Source organism: Coenobita brevimanus, chromosome 71 (assembly GCF_032717465.1).
Source record: "Coenobita brevimanus isolate Jiangsu-jjx chromosome 71, ASM3271746v2, whole genome shotgun sequence".
NCBI lineage: Eukaryota > Metazoa > Arthropoda > Malacostraca > Decapoda > Coenobitidae > Coenobita > Coenobita brevimanus.
In genome coordinates this window covers 40,524,445-40,544,877 of record NC_137024.1, presented here as the reverse complement: position 1 = coordinate 40,544,877, position 20,433 = coordinate 40,524,445, and the positions used below count along the sequence as shown (strand labels likewise).

The following is a 20,433-nucleotide window of genomic DNA, read 5'->3' as shown; positions in this document are numbered from 1 at the left end:
TAGGGAAGGATGGGGAGTGAAGGAACTGAAATGGGTAAGGAGATAAGGAAAATTGAGGGATGGACAGAACACGGAAGGATGAAGTGAGAGAAGGTTATGAATGGGCTAACGAGAGAGAGATGAGGGAGGGAAGGACGGCTGATGAAAAGAGGAAGAAAAGGAATAAGAGGGAGGGGAGGAAATGAAAGGGATAAGATACAGGAAGGGGGGACAGATATGGAAAATATGAAGGAATGAGGGGAGGAGGGGAGGAGTGAGGAGGGTTGAAATTGGATAAGGATATGGAGCCAGGGAAACAGACGGGAAAAGAAAAAGACAGGAGGAATGGAGAGAAGTTGGGAAGAGGATGGCCAGGGCAAATGAAGAAGTTCTTGTAAAAAATGTGTGAGGAACAAAAGTGAGCTAAGCATCTGTGGATCAAGCAAGACAGGCTGGTTTTTATCAGCTTCGGGAAAATGCCACTTCCAGATTTAAAATAGCTCTTTGAAACACGTGACACTATTCTCCAGTCAGTGCTCATCTGGATTATTATGATCCACTGGTTTTCAGTCCCCTTATGGTATTCTCATATTGGTTATCAAATCCCTGGACTTTCGACAGTCATTTTTTATAATGAAAATGGCAAGGTACAGTACCTATCTCATATTTTTAACACGAATGCCTTGATAATGACGATGATGATGATGATGATGATGATGAAAACAATGTCTCATTCTCCATCCCCCCAGGCTAGAATGACCATTACCTTGTACTACCACCCATTCTCGCCTTCGTGTCGGGCTGTGCTGCTGACTGCCAAGGCTGTGGGCGTGGATTTTACCCTCAAGAAGGTGGACATCATGGCAGGGGAGCAGATGAATCCGGAGTTTTTGGCCATCAACCCACAGCACACCATACCCACACTTGTTGATGGCGATATTGTGTTGTGGGAGAGGTGGGTATGAGAGAGAGAGAGAGAGAAAAAAAAAAGAGAGAGAGATACAGACAGACAGACAGACAGGCAGGCAGAAACCAAACAGGCCTTACATTCTTCATGTATGTACTAAAACTTATTCTCACATTACGTAAGTTTAAGAACACAATAGCAAAGAAAGAAAATTTCCCCCACTTTCTAGACCTAATTAAATCTAAAGCATATATACCTGAGTTATGTTTTCTTGTTCCTCGACTTGAAGGGGTTAATGAAGCTCGCGTAGTTGGTATGCATAACAGTAAGCTATGTTGTTAATTTCCCACACAGCCGCGCCATCTGCGCGTACTTGGCGTCTCAGTACGGGTAGGACGACTCCCTCTATCCCAACAGCCCCTGTACCAGATGCATCGTGTACGCCCGCCTCTACTTCGACATGGGCACTCTCTTTCGGCGCTGGTATGATTATTCCGTGAGTATAGACTCTGGCTTTGTTACGATCCCATATGTACTGTGGGAAAAGAGAACAAAAATATTTATGTCTTAATGAAAACCAAGAGGAACAGAAATCATTTTCTGATTGTGTTACAACTCACCCAAAAATACAGTCCGCACATTTGGTAGACAGTGCTGTGGTCGCTTCATTATTTCCACTGGTAACTCTGTGGCTGAGAAAACCTAAAATGTTCGGCTATATAATGACGACGACCTACAAACAGGAGAGAATACCCTCATAATAATGTAAGATATCCGAACAGTAACTGTTGTTTTCAGTCTTGTGTGGTAATTTTGTACTTGCAATGGGAGAGTATCCTCATATAACAAGCAAACGTCTGTCACTTTCTTTTGAAGGAGAAGTCTGCGTCGTCGTTGGGACACATCATTGACACACTGGTAGCCTATTGATCAGGTTTCGGTACTACTACTTTTACTGCAGCCAACATAAATTACAGTAAAACTAAACTTCAATGCATCTAGCATCTTCCACGTGACACTCAAACTACTCTAGACAGTCCTGATATTGCATACCATCTTTCCTGTGGAGCCAATGGTAAGTTGCCTGTCCCGTCCTCCCTCAGTACCCTGCCTCACCGTGATGGGTCAGCCCATCCCCACTGGCAGCCTAGATCGGATCCACGAGTGGATGAATACATTCCTGGCCGAGTCCAAATTCGCGGCGGGCAATAAGATGACGGTGGCGGACATGTGCCTAGTGGCCAATGTGTCCACCATCGAGGCTGCGGGCATCCCACTAACCAGGTACCAGCGGGTGGTCAACTGGCTGCGGCGGTGTAAGGCCGCCATGCCGGGCTACGAGGAGGTCAACGGATACTACGTGAAGGAATTCGAACAGTTCATTACTGAGAAGATCGAGGCGTCCAAACGGCTAGTGGCATAAGCAGCGTTGTTGTAGCAGGGAGGCAAGAGCACACAGGTCATAGCTGGGAGGCACACCAGACCAGCACGCCTATTGGAGTGTTCAGGACTCAGAACGATGGTATCTTTTGTCAGAACAAGGAAAGGATAAACACACTGTAATTGTGAAACAGAATAAAATAAATAAAACAGAAGTCTTTAAATATCATACTTAATCCTAGCAGGCCACTCTCCATACGATGCGGTGTCAGGGAAAACCCAAAAACAGAAACAACAAAACAAAAACAAGTCCACAATAATCTGTACTTAAAGTCTTACCGACGCACACTCCCATAATGCACAGCTTCTGTTTATCATAATTCCTTTTTCCTCCGAACCGTTACGCTTTGGAATTCGCTTCCCCAGATTGGTTTCCCCAACCTTCAACCCACAGCAGTTCAAGCCCAGCTGTTACAGATTTTTTATGAATGGAGGACGCCTGTAGTATGGTGTATGGATTTTTTTTTTTTTGTATTAAAGTTTTTCCTTCATCTATTCATCTTGTAAAAAAAAAAAAGCACACACTAGACACGTACTGTAAACATGCACGCTTAGTGAATGACACACACAATACACAGATAAGATACCGATAGACAGTGCAGATAAAACAGGCATTCTCTTATCATTTCACTACCACCTCCCACCACTTTCAGGTTAACTCCTGTACACTGAGAATGTCATTTAAAGTTCAGTCATGTTACCCACACACGAATGTATTCGACTTAGGAAAGGCCTCGTACTTAAAGGACAAATGAAGGTTCTACCTTGCCAATCCACCACGAAAAGTCTCCCCGGAGCTGAATAAAATTGTATGTCGGTAGCCCGAAGAAAAAAAGACGCCACTGCAGTGAAGGGATTAAATTAGAATTATTATTTATGGACCAGAGAGAGAGAGAGAGAGAGAGAGAGAATAGAGATTAATTGTAACCCCTCTATGTCTGGGAAGGTTGAAGATAAAAATCTTATTGTTACTAATGGCTGCTTCTTCTGGACACAAAAGGAAAAGAGAGTAAATAATCTTCGTTTTGTTTTTCATTTTTAGCAGGTTTTTGGGGAGTAACTTTAAGTCCCTCTCTCCCATCTCTTACGTTCCTCTTTTACAACACTAAGGGAATATGTGGATAGTTATTCATCATCTCATTTTTCAAACAAACGTTCCCCTCTTCCACCCAAAGGCTAAGGATGGGGAGGGGGGAGACCTCATGATCACAAAAGAACGCGCACCCACTTAATCATAGTGACATGGTCGTGCTTTTAAACAGTGGTTTATGCTATACCTCACGTAAATACCCTGACATGCACAAATACTCATGTTACCCAGGAATGTGGCAGACATGCAGAACAACAGACCCAGCTCAAAGTTAATGTACGAGTATGGATTCTCTATACCTCGAGTCCATATAATATATATATATATATATATATATATATATATATATATATATATATATATATATATTTGTGTGTGTGTGTGGTGTGTGTGTGTGTGTGTATGTATATATATACACGCACAGACACACATACACCATACTACTGTGATAAACGGAATGCTTGGAGGAAATGAATGAAGTAGGAAATGCCTAATTGTGGTATCGAAACTGAACAGGAGATGAAGAGACAGAAAGTGAGGAAAAGTAGGAAAAATAAGGGAAAGAAAATGAGAGCGAGTGGCAGGGGAGGAGTGTGGTGGGGTAGGGGTTGAGTGTGATGAGTCAGGGAATGGAGAGTGGTGGGGCAGAGGGTTGAGTGTAAGCTGGGGGAGTGTGGTGTTGTGGGGTGGGAGGGTAGGTGAGGGGGGGAGAGTATGATAGGGTGTATTGGGTAGGGGGGTTGGGTAATCATGTACACCTATCACTCTTTCTCAGTCCCCAGGTACAACAGCAACAGACAGGTGGGTCCTCACCAACACTGTCTTCACTATTACACAAACACCGCCTGATTCCAGTCACTTAAGCTCCTCCATTACCATTACTTTTTTTTTGTGTGTGTGTCTTATTATTTTTTAGCTTAATACTGGCAGACGTTGGAGGACTACTGGGCCTTGGGATAGGTGACTGCCCCCAAGAAATAGGCCCTGAGCCTTTGCCCAGAGTCGGACACGTTAAAAAAAAAAAAAAAAAAAAAAAAAATCAACTGGAGAGACTTTGCGAATTGAAAGAGTTAGAGATAGTTTTCATTAACCCATTTTACAAGAATTCTCCTTGAGCTGAATGAAAGCGTCTGGAGGATCAACAATAAGTTAAAAGGAATGTCACGCGAATCAAAGAGTTGAGGAGTTTTCTGGCAACTCATCCGTAGCAAATGTGCATACAGTATACAGTATAATACACCAAAACCTTCTCTTCTATCTTACTGACGTCTGTTTCATGTTGTGATAATTTGCAATAATAGCATCCCAGCAATATTATTGTGTCATATGCAAACTAAAATGGCAGGAAAGAGGTACCATGGAGTCTCCCAAGGTGACAACAATACGATTCCATTTCCTTGCCCCTTCCTCACGCTAAATATCTACACTGTAGGGGTTTGTGCACAACAAAAGTCAACATAAAACTTTATAACTGTTTTTGGTATTTACAGCTACTCATTATCAACCCAGATCAAATATCTCGTATCGGGAACATACTAGAGGATATTATAGTGTAATAGGTAAAACAAAAAGCTGAGTCAGAGATGCTACTAAGTATCCTAAACCAACAAGAATACAGGCCAATGTTTTACATCAGTATCATAGTCTACGGCTTGGATCAGTATTTGTTTGCACCGTCTTAAAATTGTGTCAAAACGTAATGGAACCAAGCTTAACTAATAAGTAAAAATTACCTGGAATTTCACTTTATTACTTCACAAACCCACAAGTGCAGAGGAATGTCGCACTCGCTAGTATTTGACAAAGGTAAACAAAGGTGTGCTGCTGATATTTAGAGAGGCTAGCACTCAGAGAAGTGAGAGGAGTAACGCACGGTGGACAGTTTGTGCAGCTTTTTGCCTGTCTAGGTATAACCTCATGTCGACGTCTGAGTAAGGATGACTGGAAGTGTCATAAGTGATCCGACAGTAACCGTCTACACATTCTCAGTTGCAAAGTCTTCATTGTCGTAGGAGTAAGGCATTCAGTAGATGCGTACTGGCATCTGTAGGAGAGAAAAGCAGTGGCCATAACCCAAGCAAAGATGTGGCTGGGTGTAGTATGGTTCTCGGCTGCTCGTGGTGCGGCTTTTATCTGCCTCTCCCAGATCATGTGTTTGTCCTCCCTGCATTCGTGCAGAAGCCCTGCTGGTGATAGAATAAGAATGAGAATGTTTTTCAAGAAGTTATGCCAGGATATGACCCGATGTGAGATGCTGTTTGTTATGTCTTTCTTGCCGGCAAGTGCAGCAGGTGTGTCGAAGGTACGAGTACGGATAATCAGTAATTTGCAACGCTGACTGACAGGTGTGCTCAGGCGGCCGTGGCCGTGGTGCCTTTTGCTCATGATATCACCTGCGGAATCTTCCTTCACCTTCCACTAAGACGCTAAGCCTTCAAGTCTTGGAAGAACTCCTCTTTCATCATGTGTGGGTGGCTTAACCCTCAAACGACGGTTGACGAATTATTCCGGCTAACGTTGGACGACTTAATTCGCTACAGGAAACTCTTATCGTTCAAGGATTAATGATACAAACGGAAAGACGTATAATGTATGCGTAAATCAGTTGTATGATCTGATGTCCATTCAACGTAACACATAGCATGATGGAAGCAACGTGGTGAGGACAACGCAGTGGTAATTGTGTGTTGAGGAAAATGAGGTAAGCACAGAGACTTGAGAGTGGATAGTGTGGTGATGACAGTGTGAGGATTGGTTGGTAAGGCCGGGATACGAACGACATTCAAAGGTTCTCTACTGTCTTTTACCTTATATTCACAGAACAGGCAGAGGAGGGGAGGGGAGGGGGAAGGGAGAGACAAGACAGGGGGAACAGAGAAGAGAAGGGGAGGGAGCAAGGCAAACACAAAAAGGAGCGAAAAGACAAAGATGAGAGGGAAGTTAAGAAGGGAGAGGCAAAAGAGAGGGATGGAAGAAACAAAAGGGAGGGTAGGAGGGAGGGAAGAGGGAGATGATGAAGGGAAGGCAAGACAAGAAGGAAGGCAAAAACAGTAAGGGCAGAAGGAAAGGAAGAGAAAGGTACTTGGAAAGGCGAGGAGGAATGATGAGAAGGGGGACGAGAAAGGGAGACAAGAGGAAGGGAAGGATGGAAAGATGAGAATGAGAGTTGAAAGGAGAGGGATGGTGAGAAAGGGAACAGAAGGATGAAGGGAAATGGCAGAGGTGAGAGAGTTGAGAGAAGGGGAAAGGAAAGAAGAAAAAGGGAACTGAAAAGAGGGAAAAGAAAGCTGTATGGTAAGAAATGAAACGGAGGAGATGGAGAAAAAAGGGAGAAATGAAATGGCAGAAGAAGAAGGAGAAGGAGAGAGTGCAGGAGGGAGATGAGGGGATGAAAGGGAAGTGGGAAGTATAGGGACAAAGGGAGGCAGGAGGGGTGAGAGCAGAAGGGAGAGGAGTAAGGGGGGAGACGGAAGGGAGAAAAGGAAGTATGAAGGGGGAGGAAGGAAAAAGGAAGATGAGGATACTAGAGTAAAAGCAGAAGGGAGGGACGTGAAAGGGAGGAAGAGAGCGGAAAGTGGGAAGTGAGAGGTAGGATGGAGGGATAAGAGGGATGAATGAGGGGAATTGAGAGGGAGTGAGGGGGGGGATGGGATGAGAGGGAGAAAAAGGGCGAAGGAAGAAGGAGATGGGAAAAAGTAAAGAAGGACTGACTGATTGCCTTTTTGATATGAAACGTACCCAGTTGCGGAACATCCAAGGTCATTCTCGGTATCAAATAGCAATAAGTAAACTAAAAATAAGATGCATCAGCATATACACAAACTATACAGACCTATCACTCACACCTAAACTACAGCTGACTGAGGAAGCTTACTATGTCAAATAAGAATAAAAATGTCTCCTCTCAAGGTACAAAGGGTAGGGAATAAACCTCCTGCTACCAAAAGAAATGAGAGCAGCAACCATCCATGAAGTTGTAGGCTCTGTGGCACCTCTTCGGTAACGATTTACTTTCCATAATTTTACCTCCATTTTCTGTTGGATGTTTTCTGATGGTTTTAATAACGATATAGTTACTGTCAGTAACATAATAGAAAGAAATGAAGTATACTGTGCAGAATAAATCACAAAGGAAGAAGTACAAAGGAGTAAAATGGAAAGCAAACAGCAACAAACCTGTTGACCCTTTCGTGGCTGTTTGTTTCAGGGAAGTTTATAACTAACAAAACTAATCTACGTGTTAATGATGAGGACAGACAAGCAAGAAGGTTTTATGTAACCTCCAAAATCACTCAGAATACGACCGTCGGACAATAAAGCAATACCTGCCGCACACACAGAAAAAAAGTCCAATAGTCATAACAACAGGGTAGCTGTCTACCCTCTCTCAGACGGCAGCGAGTCAGGCACGTGTGAACCATCGCAGGTTGGGTAGGATGTTTCCTAACAATGGAGTAATAGTTACACGTATGAGAAACATCTGCTGTCACCTCTCTCAGAGTGTTTGAAACAGGCAGTGCAGACTAATGGCATTGTCAGGGAACATGTACAGTACATAAGACCTGACCATGAGGAGACAATCACAGATAGGAAGAGATAAGACTGAGGCAGGACAGGACGATGCACTCTTGGCCACTTCATCAGTGCGCAGGATGGTTACTGGGCCCTGGGAACAGACTATCATGTCTATTCCCAGAGTCGAAAACATAAAATTTTAAAGCACAACACACACACACACACACACACACACACACATATATATATATATATATATATATATATATATATATATATATATATATATATATATATATATATATATATATATATATATCATATATAGATAGATAGATATAGATATAGATATATAGATATATATTGTATAAAATATATTTATATATGTAAAAATACATTAAAAAAACATTATATTAAGAGAGAGAGAGAGAGAGAGAAAGAAAGAAAGAGAGAGAGAGAGAGAGAGAGAGAGAGAGAGAGTTGACGGACAAGGAAAAAGAGACAGAAAAACTGTTAAAGTACTGCATGTGAGCATGGAGAGAGCAGCGGTAACGGGTAAACAACAATCAACACAACAGATAAGATGACGCAGACATTTTACTTTAGTCTGACAGGCCACACGCAACTGTGCTTTTTAACTGCCATGCTTTTTTGCCACACTTGAGTTACATCACTGTAAGATTCATATATACCAGCGTTAATCACAGCAGCTGTAGACGGAAGTGGTGAATTCCTTTACACTGTTGCTCGTAAAATGAACACTGTAATGATATGTGGACACGCTCAGATGTGAACAAAATGCCTTTATCTATTTCAGTGGAATATTTTCTGTTTGTTAATGATTATTTTATTTTGTTAAAGTTTACCCAAGCCAGGCTTCTTGGCATGATGCAGTACCCACTGGACCATCTTGACCTATAACGGCATTTTTTTTTTTTTTTTTTTTTTTTTTTTTTTGAGTGAGGTTTGTTCTGTGACTTTTAGCACTTCCCGGATGGTGGATAGGACGCTGAATGAGAAGCGCGAGGAAGGCGATTATTAGGCCCGTTGGAATGATGTTTGTATGAAAGAAAGGTAGTAGAGACCAGGATATTTTTCTTGACATTATTTTTCAGGCCAATATACTTAATACTGGGACTGGTAAGAAATCAGCGAATATCCTCTGAAATGCCCGAGAACAATCGTATCTTATATGCTGTAACCATCATGTATCTTTCGCTTAAGGATACAAACTCACCGAGGGATATTATGCATGACAGTGGCCAACCCCCAATCCATCGCATCAATAAAGCACCGAGAAGTCCTCTACATCCTCGTCAATTTCTAATACACTCCTAAAACTGCCTGTCTCTGGGGAATCACCTCTCTTATTTGCATTTTCATAATCCATTTAATGTCATCATATACCCACCAATTCACATATACTGAGTATTCGAAGTGTGTATGTCTGGGGTGGGTGGGGAAGTGGTTTGTATTCCTTTGTTTCAATTTTATTCCAACTCTGCAGCGGCAATGATCTTTGACGTTATGCTGCCTGGATCAGATACTATTATCAATCAGTTAGTCTTACCCACCTGTTCTCTCATCACCCCATCTACCACTAGCATACATCTGGACTTGTACAATAGCCCATTATCCCTACATTTTACCCACCCGTTCCTATCATTTTACCTACTTGTTCCTAACATTTTACCCACCCATTCCTGACATTTTACCCACCTGATCTCCACATTTACCCACCTGATCCCCACATTTTATCCACCAGACCCCCAAATTTTACCCACCTGATCCCCACATCTTACCCACATGATCCCCACATTTTACCCACTTGCTCCCAACGTTTTACTCACTTGCTCCCCACATTTTACCTACCTGCTTCTAACATTCTGCCCACCTGATCCCCACGTTTTACTTACCCACTCCTTACATCTTACTCACTAGGTCTCCATATTTAACCAACTTCTTCCTCATACTATCCACATTTTATACAGATTCTCTATATATTTCACTCAAATATTATCCACGTCTTCCCCATATTTTACCCACACTTTACCTGCTTGTACCTCATACTTTACCAGTATTTTACCTACTTGCACCTCATATTTTACCCACATTTTACTAACTTCTTCCCGACATTTTACCCACTTGCTTCCCATTTTTTATCCACATTTTGACCACTTGTTTCCCATATTCTATCCAAATTTTAACTATTTCTTATCCACCTGCTATCCACATTCTATCCACTCTTTATCCACATTTCACTCACCTGCCCCACCAGCAGCAGGATGCCTCTGGACTTCTACACCAACCCCTTGTCCCCTCCGTGCCGGGCCGTGATGCTGACGGCGAGGGCGGTGGGGGTGGACCTCCAGCATAAGAAGATCGATGTGATGGCGGGTGAACAAATGACCCCGGAGTTTTTGGCCATCAACCCACAGCACACCATACCCACGCTGATCGACGGAAACATTCGGCTGTGGGAGAGGTGAGATGGTGAATATCAGGGGGAAAGTAGGATGGGAGATACAAGCAGGAGAATGTAAAAAAGAAGCATGGAGGTGCTTGTAAAACGCCACATCACGGTTCCTACATCCTAAGCCAGCATGAGCCAAACCACATGGGTGGCCCTGAAATTATTAGGATTAATGCCAAATTTTGAAATAAAAGAAAAGAAAATGAAAATGTAATGAATTTAAAAACACTAGTGGTCATTACAATTGCCAAGTTTAGCCACCTCAGTAAAAATTCTTCTTAAACAATTACAGCAAATCAGTCTGTTTCATAACTGTGAATAACAGGGGAATCGGATATTTAGTAAAACTAAGAGTCATATTCTCAGGGTAGATCGGAGCTTAACAAAAAGAATTGTCTTAAAGACCGTCGTGCAGTCGACAGTCATAAATCTAATCCCTGCTGTTGTCCCGTGCAGCCGCGCCATCTGCACGTACTTGGCGTCTCAGTACGGGAAGGACGACTCCCTCTACCCCAACAGCCCCCGTGCCAGGTGCATCGTGGACGCCCGCCTCTACTTCGACATGGGCACTCTCTACCATCGATTTATTCAGTACGCGGTGAGTCACGATTAAGTATACATGAAAAGTAAATACAGTTTCAACAGAGAAATAATTTGATCTCTGACCTACTCAGAACTTAAAATTTGTTGTAAATCTTTTTTGTGGCTAAACTATGTCCATTGTTTAATTACTGTGCCTCAAGACAGTGACTGGAAATTCCAGATAAATGTAACAGCTACCCCTGAAACATGACACAGTAGACTCAGTAACATCAGACGGCTGAGGTAAATATCCTGTCAATGACTTCAGAAGTCAGAGTATAGATGTGTTCAACTTTAGAACAACTAACATTAATAGCTTAATCAACTAATCAGTATACTGTATAACCTCTGAGAATAATGTACAGTATCTAATTTCAAAAGCACTCACACTTGGACTATGACTGAAATAACATGGGAGTAAAATAACTGGTTAAAAAAAAAAAAAAATGAGGTTGGACAAGTGCGCCTTTTGAGAGAGTATTTTTGCCCTCGATCAAACGTACACACTGGACACAAAGCTTTGCTCACTTGCGATGGTATGCGCTGGGTCACCCGCAACAACTAAAAGACCTTATCATCTCAGCAATACTTAACCCCCTTCACCCCGATAACATACAGCATTCATGATTATATTCTTGTTGTCTCCAGATGATTTCATTTAGCTTAAGAAGGATCTGTAGTAGGAACGAGGATTATTAATGTGATTTCAATAAAAATGTCCTAACCAAAATATAATCGCCTGGATATGACAAGAATAAACTAAAAATACATCACTAAACTGAAGGGGCTGAAAGGAAGCTTTCCCTATTGGCTGTATTAAGAGGCATACCCTGGTCATTCGCTGGCCTAGCATATACCCTTACAAGTGGCATTGAGAAACAACATAATATGCGAAAGTGAGATTCACACACACACACACACACACACACACACACACACACACACACACACACACACACACACAATACAATACAATCTGGAGCACATCAGTGCATTCAGTTCATTAAGGATCAGTCATTCACTTCACGATGATGTCAACTCCCCTGGTGATCAAATGATGAGTGTCCTCCCTCATCGTTATCTTATCACTTCTGTAGTAAAGGTGCTTACAAATATCTGAGTCATCTTACATATTAAGTTTTCAGTAACGGCAGCACACCACACCTTCTCCTATCATTAAAATAACAGTGTTCTCGATATTTACTTGACCGCTGCTGTGCCTCATTTTCTTTTCTTGTTTGGACAATTCGCGGTTAAGATGTATTTCTATCAAACATCAGTCAGTCTGCTACAAGTTTCACTTTTCACAGGTGTATAACAGGTCACCCATTAACCTTAGTGACTCGTATTTTTAGTCACAGGGCTACCTGTACTATAGCCATGGCACTGACAATAATATAAATATCTTCTCGATTAAAATATCACGGTTATATCTTCCCTAGCATAACACGTTCGCTCACCTGTTCTTTTACACTGTGTTCTTTAATAGCGAATGAGTGTCTTGCTTTGTCACTTTGAACTCTCACTTTGATTCTAGTATTGTTCTGTCTTTTCTGTACAGAATTTTTCACTAATATGTTGCTGAAAACATGAACTTGCTAGTCTGTACCCTATGCAAAAGCAACATGACAATTAAACCATTGGAAAAAAAAATATTTATGTTATTACTCACCATCCACTCACTCGATGTAGTGCTGCTCTCGGGTGTCTGCCCTTTCCTCCATCCTTCTTTCCATTCATCCTCTTCTGTTTTTTTTTTCCTTCATTCTTTCCTCTTACTTCTGCCTACGGGTGACTTCACATTCCCTCTTCTGTCTTTCTTTCCCTCATTCTTTCCTCTTCCTTCTGCCTGTGGGTGACTCTACACTAAGTGACAAGCCAAATGGTTTCCTATATTCCAGGAAACCATTTACTACGCTGGGTGGTAACCATATAACCAAATTTTGGCCCCTGGTGGTTTAGTGAGTAATAACGGCGCTCCAATCGGATTGAGCCGGTGAATATTTATATCCAAGGGATGGTTGGGGTTTATTGCTTACGTAATGCAACTCAGGGATGAGTGAGGTTGATCACTCTCATCTTAAATGCCAGAACCAACTTGCCTAGCCCCTGGCTCCTACGCTCCTCATGGGGCAACGTAGGATTGGATGATGGATGGATGGATGGACTTCCTTTCACAGTCAATACTCTAAGTATTATCATAATCCTCACTTCACTCCTTTCCTTGTACAGTTCCCAGCCTTCCGAGGGGAACCCATCGACCCTAAGAACCTAGAGCGGCTTCAGGAGGCTCTGGGTTGGTTCAACACCTTCTTGGCCGACTTCACATTCGCTGCCGGAAACAAAGTGACCGTCGCCGACTACTGCCTGGTGGCATCCGTCTCCTCAATCGAGGCAGCCGGGATTGAGTTGGACAAACACAGCCGGGTGGTGAAATGGCTAGGGCGCTGCAAGGCGGTGATGCCGGGCTACGAGGAGTTGAACGGCCAATACGTCAAAGAGTTCGGCAAATTCCTTAAGGAGAAGATAGAGGCGGCCGTGAAAGTACAGAGCTAGACAGGTTGAGGGAGAGCGGAATAGGGTGGGAGAGGGGTTCATGGCAAAGAAGAGTGTTACGTCAGTTGCGTTTAACCCCTTCGTTTCGGTGACGTGTTTCACTGCTTTGCTCCTGCTATTTACAGACGATATTATTCAGCTATCGGAAGACCTCTCGTGGTGAAGGGGAAAATGGATGGTATATCCAACACCTACATTTCGAAAAGCCTCCCCAAAGCTGAATAAAGTTGCCTGGAGATGGCAAGACTATAATGAAAAATACGTCATCGGAATGACGGAGCTGAATGTATAGTGAATGAAATACTGGTGAGAAAATGGATGGCCAACCGGAATATTTTTGAAGTAGATAAGAGAATGGTGGGGAAAGCAGGTGGGTGAAGAAAAGAGTAGGAGATTGCGAAGAGTTAGTTATCGATGTGACAGATATCAGTTAGGGTTGGCGTGGTAAGGTGAAGCATAATAAGACGGTATGTAATGTTGGTAAGCAAACAACGGTGCCAGTTTATGCATTAGTCTCATATCCTAACTGCTAAGAAAAAATAAAAGAGGTGCTATAAAAAGTAAAATAAGGCATTAAAGTAAAAGCAAAGTGAGAGGTAGGTTGTGCGCTGTGCCAAGGGGGGTGAAATATAATGTTACACGGATTACTGGAAGAACTTCATGGTACAAGAAACACTGCCAAACAAATCATTTCAAAACAAGCAAAAGGTAACTGTGCTTATGAGTTCATTAATACGTTACGATCAGTATTAAAACAAACTTCAAACAATCCTTGGATTGGAAAAAGGCCATGATGATAAATAATGATACTAATATATGACAATAAAACTAGAGATCAGTAGATAATTAATAAACTTTAGAAGAAAAAAACTCTACGAAATTAATGAATGCCCCAAACCTGTATTGCCTGCTCTGTCCATATTAACCAGTTCAGTGAGGGTTCTTCCATTGCTGTAATAATAATAATAATAATAATAATAATAATAATAATAATAATAATAATAGCAATAATAAAATAATAATAATAACAATAATAATGATAATAATCGCCTGAGGGTGACAGGAATGAAACAGAAACACAGTAATCGCAGCGAAGGGGATAATACAAATTTTCTGACCACTTAGTTGCATGATAGACCTTTGAACAGCTGAACAAGATCATCAGAGGGTTGCACGGACGAAATAGAAAAGTTGTCATCGTAATAAAGGGGTTACAATGGAGACTGTCTAACTCCTCCACTATTATATATCTCCCTTAAGGTGAATAAAGCCGCTGGGAAGTTGCATGAATATAACGGGAAGGCAAATAAAAATCAAACTAGAAGAGTCAGTGTCAACCCCTCCGCCACCAGATATCCCCCCTAAGGTGAATAAAATCGTCCGGGGTTAGCAGGATAGAAGCAAAAAATATCGCCATAGTAGTGACGCGAGTAAAGGCGTAATATTAACCCCGTAACGTCTTGTCCAGTTTCATTCTTGTTACCAGCAGATGATTTTATAGAGGTTCAGAATGTCCTTGTACTGAAAAGGTTAATGAGGGCCATATATGACCTCTCCATCATCAACATACTTCCCTGAGCTGAATAAGGCCATTAAGAGGTAGCAAGAGAATAAAACCGGGCTAAGAGGAGCACTCGTAACCTATCTGCTGCCCATCAAGTGACTTATCTGTGGTGTTGTTTTATCGTATCTCTTCAGGTTTGTCTCTTATCATTCGTATTTAGGCGGGCTGGGTGTGGGAGAGAATGTGGGAGAGGCAGGGGGTGTGGTGAGGGTGGAGTGATGTGGGTGGTGTGGTATGGGTAGTGAGGTGTAAGTAGTGTGATATGATGAGAGTAGGGTGATATCGGTGGTGTGGTGTGGGTGGTGCTGTGTGGGTAGAGTGTGGTGTGGTGTGGGTAAGGTGATGTCGGTAATGTAGTGTAGGTGGTGTGGGTAGAGTGATGTGGGTGGTGTGGTGTGAGTAGTGAGGTGTGGGTATTGTGGTGGGGGTAGTGTGGTGTGGGTAATGTGGTGTGTGTAGTGTGGTGTGGGTAGTGTGGTGTGGGTAATGTGGTGTGAGTAATGTGGTGTGGGTAATGTGGTGTGAGTAACGTGGTGTGGGTAATGTGGTGTGGGTAGTGTGATGTAGGTAATGTGGTGTGGGTAACGTGGTGTGGGTAGTGTGGCGTGGGAAGTGCGGTGTGGGTAGCGTGGTGTGGGTAATGTGGCGTGGGTAGTACGGTGTGAATAATGTGATGTGGTGTGAGTCGGGTGATGTGGACAGTGTGGGTAGTAAGGCGTGAGTAATGTGAGTAGGGTGATGTCGCTAACGTTGTGTGGTGTGGTGTGGTGAAAGTGGTATGTTGTAGGTGGCGTGGTGAGGGTGGTGTGATGTGGACAGTGTGGTGTAGGTGGTGTATTGTGGGTAGTGTGGTGTAGGTAGTGTAGTGTGGGTAGTGTGGTGTAGGTAGTGTAGTGTGGGTAGTGTGGTGTAGGTAGTGTAGTGTGGGTAGTGTGGTGTAGGTAGTGTGGTATGGGTGTGGGTATGGGTATTGTGGTGTGGTGTAGACTGTGGCTTGGGAAGTGTGTGTGTGTGTGTGTGTGTGTGTGTGTGTGTGTGTGTGTGTGTGTGTGTGTGTGTGTGTTTTGTACATATGAGCGCGACCAATGTTAGACGTGTTAATTCAAAACCTTAGCAAACACACAGACATCCAGAAGACAGTAAGATAGATGGGGAAACTACAGTGCCTTTCCAACAGTTGTTTTTAGCCAGGAATGGTTTATATATACGGTATATATATATATATATATATATATATATATATATATATATATATATATATATATATATATATATATATATATATATATATATATATATATATTCTCTCTCTCTCTCTCTCTCTCTCTCTCTCTCTCTCTATATATATATATATATATATATATATGTGTGTGTGTGTGTGTAATATAATGCTCGAGTTAATTTTACATCCTTAGATTACTGTACATGCGAAGGACTAAGATCTGGGAGTCAGCTGATGATTCACGCTGAACTTCCACTTGCGGCAAGAAAATAAACGGCTCTTTCCAATTTAAATTTATTCAGTTATAAAATATAGAGAAACATCTCGGTAACAATCGTCATAACAAATCAGTATTTAATATGAAAGGTAAAAATATATAACAAAATATGTAAACTCTTCAAAACTTAAGTACTAAGTCAACGTTGACTAGGATGAGCAGGAGAAAAATGCATCACAGAAAACATAGAACATCAAAGGTAGCATCATTTCTGGGCAGAAGCAGCGAGAGCAAACAGGCAATCGACAGCAGAATAGGAAGGTATAAAACGACAATCTGGAACGGTACAAAATAATATGTAACAATCCGAACAACAAATTAAAAAGAAATGACTATGATGAACGCATGATAGAAAGAGAGACGTCTGATGAAAAACAGATGGATGATAAAAGGAGATGGCTAAGAGAACGCCATAACCATAATGATATTCGTTCGTGGTCGTCGCTCCAACCAGGAAAGCGGACGACAGCCTCAGCAGATTTATGAACCAATAACATTAGGTTCTTGTCGTTAGCGGTGGTATTCCTTGGCTATCTTAAAAATTATAACCCTGCTGCTGCTGCTGCTGCTGTTGCTGCTGCTGCTGGTAACCGTAGTTCTGTGGGTACTGAGCTTGTCCCTCGAAGGTGTAGGTAGGGTGGAAACCAGTCTCGTCCACGTAGTAGTCGACGGTCATCTTGCGTGAGTCTGGGAGGAGGACGAAGTAGGTACCCTTGGTCTGGATCCCCTGGCGTTCCTCGTTGTGGCCGTACTGCACTGGCCGGTTGTATGGATCGTAGGCGTCCACAGAGTACCCATAAGTGTATGACGCCGGCTGGTAGCTGTTGGGCTGCTCATAGGTATACTCCTGAGAAGCTGGTTCCTGGTAATTGTATCCCTGAGGAACGGCGCTGACTGCAGCCACCATGGAGGCCAGGAGGACGAGGGTCACCTGCAGGAGAAAGGGCGGATGTCACCTCAGACTGAAATGACGAAGATGGCCACGTAAACTGTTCTTGATGGTGTCAGTTGAAACTTCCTATTGCTGTTCGTGCAACTGTTGTAGTTATAAGGCTAGAGATCCCCAGATCAAGTAAGGGTTATGATCAATTTTAGAATCTTCTGATTGTTCAAGTGTAAAATGTGATTAAATACGTATTTGTGTCCGTGTAGCAGTTGAATGCTAGCTCCTTAAAAGTCATTTCTTTCTCTGCAATGTTCCGTGTGAAGGTAACGGCGCGCAGAATATTGCCACTCCCCCCCCCCCACCTGTGAACTCAGATACGTAATATTTAGCTTTGGTTAAATACTACATATTCATCATGAACCCAGTATTAACATTTCTGATAGTCAGTATAATATTACACACACACACACACAAACACAAATACACACACACACACACACACACACACACACACACACACACACACACATACACCTGACTTGAACCCTCTACCCACTATGGTTTCACTAGAGTGGTTAAAATAAAATCCTGAAGTGCATCCATTGTCTAGGAAAGAAGTACCCAAAGCATAAATGACAGCAGAGCCAGAACTCAGTTCCTCACCCTAAGAAACTCTCTCTCTCTCTCTCTCTCTCTCTCTCTCTCTCTCTCTCTCTCTCGTTTACTCCCAGGCGGAATTGCTTTGTGAGGAATTATTATAGCGAATGAAAATATGTAACAATGGGAGAGTTGGCATCTTGCTCCGATCTCCATACCCGTCCAATAATGATCTTACAAACGATTAATAAACTGGTACTGCAACATTTACCCGGTAAAAGCTAAAATTGCCGATCATAATTGAAGATATATATATAAAAGAAGCGTCCTCCTACTTGAATACCGTACGTATATATTTTATTCCTTCTACCGCCGGACGTCTTTATCCAACACTGAGAAAGGCAAGTGGTTGTGAAGGGATTCATGGAGACTGCTTTGAACTCAGTCTTTACAAAAAATCTTTCCTTAGCTCATAATAGTCGTCTGGAGGTTGTAAAAAGAAAAAAAAATCATCGTGGGGAATGACGTTAAAACCTACCCAAATTTCTGTGAAATCCCTGAACCTTTACTCATTCTACGTTGCGTATCACACAACTATGCTTTTAAGAAATGTGAATCAAAATTTCGTCATTCTTGATTTTTGAATACAAGACCCACGTTAAGGATGTCCAAAATGCAATCATTTCGTCAAAGTTAATTTTATATACGTAACAAGAACTAAGTTAAGACGAGGCTTATTACAACTAAGAATTCGGAATTTCTTAGAATCTACACCACCTTCATGTTGAGAGTGTGTTGTGAGAGGTGGACTGTTTGAGGATGCTGGGGAGCGACTGATGACCTCTGGTGACTGGGCGCGCCTTATATACTCTTACATCGCACTAGAAGGGAAGGGGAATCAGGGTGTCAGAGGTTACCAGGTATGTGTGTGTGTGTGTGTGTGTGTGTGTGTGTGTGCAAAACCTCCTTGATATCGCAGTAGTATTATTGCTGTGTTTAATGTGGAGAGCTGATTTGGCCGTTATAGTGATGGTTGTAGTGACGGTGGTAGAAGCAGTGACTGTAGCCGTAGATGTGTTTACAGTAATAACAGGATTTGTACTTGCATATAAGCGTAGATGATGATGTATTTGTCACGCTAATGGCTGAAACAAAAGCAAGAGCTGATAAAAAGTTGCTAAAAGCGTTAACGTTTGGCTGTAGCTGTAGGAAGTTGTAATGGTGGTGGCTGCAGACAGTACAGCAGTGTTGACGAGGATGGTGGTGACAAGAAGGGTGATAAAGTGAAGATCAATTGAGGTGGTGCTTGGTTATAATAAGAACACATGGCCGTTAACATTAATCTCAACAACAGTAATAATCATCACAACAAAATCATCCTTATCACTTTCTGTCTTCTTGCACCAACTGCTCTAAGGTTTTTATATCTACATAATAAATAAGTGAAAACTCTGGATCACTGACGCTTTTTGACGGACCTGTGCATAAATGCAGTACTGTCAGTTTGTATATGAAATGCATACTGTGATAAACCCCAGGGAATATGGGGTAGTGGGTAAGTAATAATTAACTGAAGTGGTCCATCATTCAGTACAGTGGGTGAGTGATGAGCGTGATGGCTACCAGGACTTTGAAAGCAGTGTCCACGCCAACATCCACGCGGTTACATACTGTACACTAAACGTACGATGAGGATATGTCAACTGCGTTTATCACTTTCACTGTATGCGGTTTTCATGTTCCTTATCGACATAACTGACTTCGAGGAGCAATAACAGACTCCCTAACCTTTCTCCTTGTTTGGTGACTTTCACACTTAATTTCTGAAGTGAAGGTGCCTCCTCCGCACTCTAGGAATATTATAATATGAAAGACAGCGAACTCATGTTTCAATGATTATGCAACCTTTCCCAACATGTAGGGGGAATGATGTCAGAAAGTACAGATTAGGGGATGCAAGCAGTATGTGCCATCATACATATGTGCGCGTGTGCCATACGAAGACACCCATATCCCACAACTGAATTTTCAGTTAATTATTTTTAACTACCTTTATTAGCCAGAAGAAGGTCCGACCCTGTCGAGGCGTTGTCAACCACAAGGTCGTGCCGGTTCCCAACACGGTATATTCATTCTACTGTACCTGTAGGACGACACAACAGAAGCAGATGCTTACCTGTGGTCGACAGATCTGCTCGGTCAGACAGACCAAGGTTAAGCAACAACAACAACAAGCAGTTAGGAAACGAAGTAATATATATATATATATATATATATATATATATATATATATATATATATATATATATATATATATATATATGACTAAATAACTGCAAAATGTA

At 42.2% G+C, this 20,433-nt stretch overlaps 1 protein-coding gene and 1 pseudogene across 1 annotated transcript in view; both read left to right on the top strand.

Annotated features, from left to right (window-relative positions):
• The window catches only part of Rab14 (RAS oncogene family member Rab14), a 512,826-nt gene that overhangs the window by 123,363 nt on the left and 369,030 nt on the right, over positions 1 to 20,433 (top strand). The window lies entirely within an intron of this gene.
• On the top strand, positions 735 to 13,542 carry LOC145406757 (uncharacterized; annotated as a pseudogene).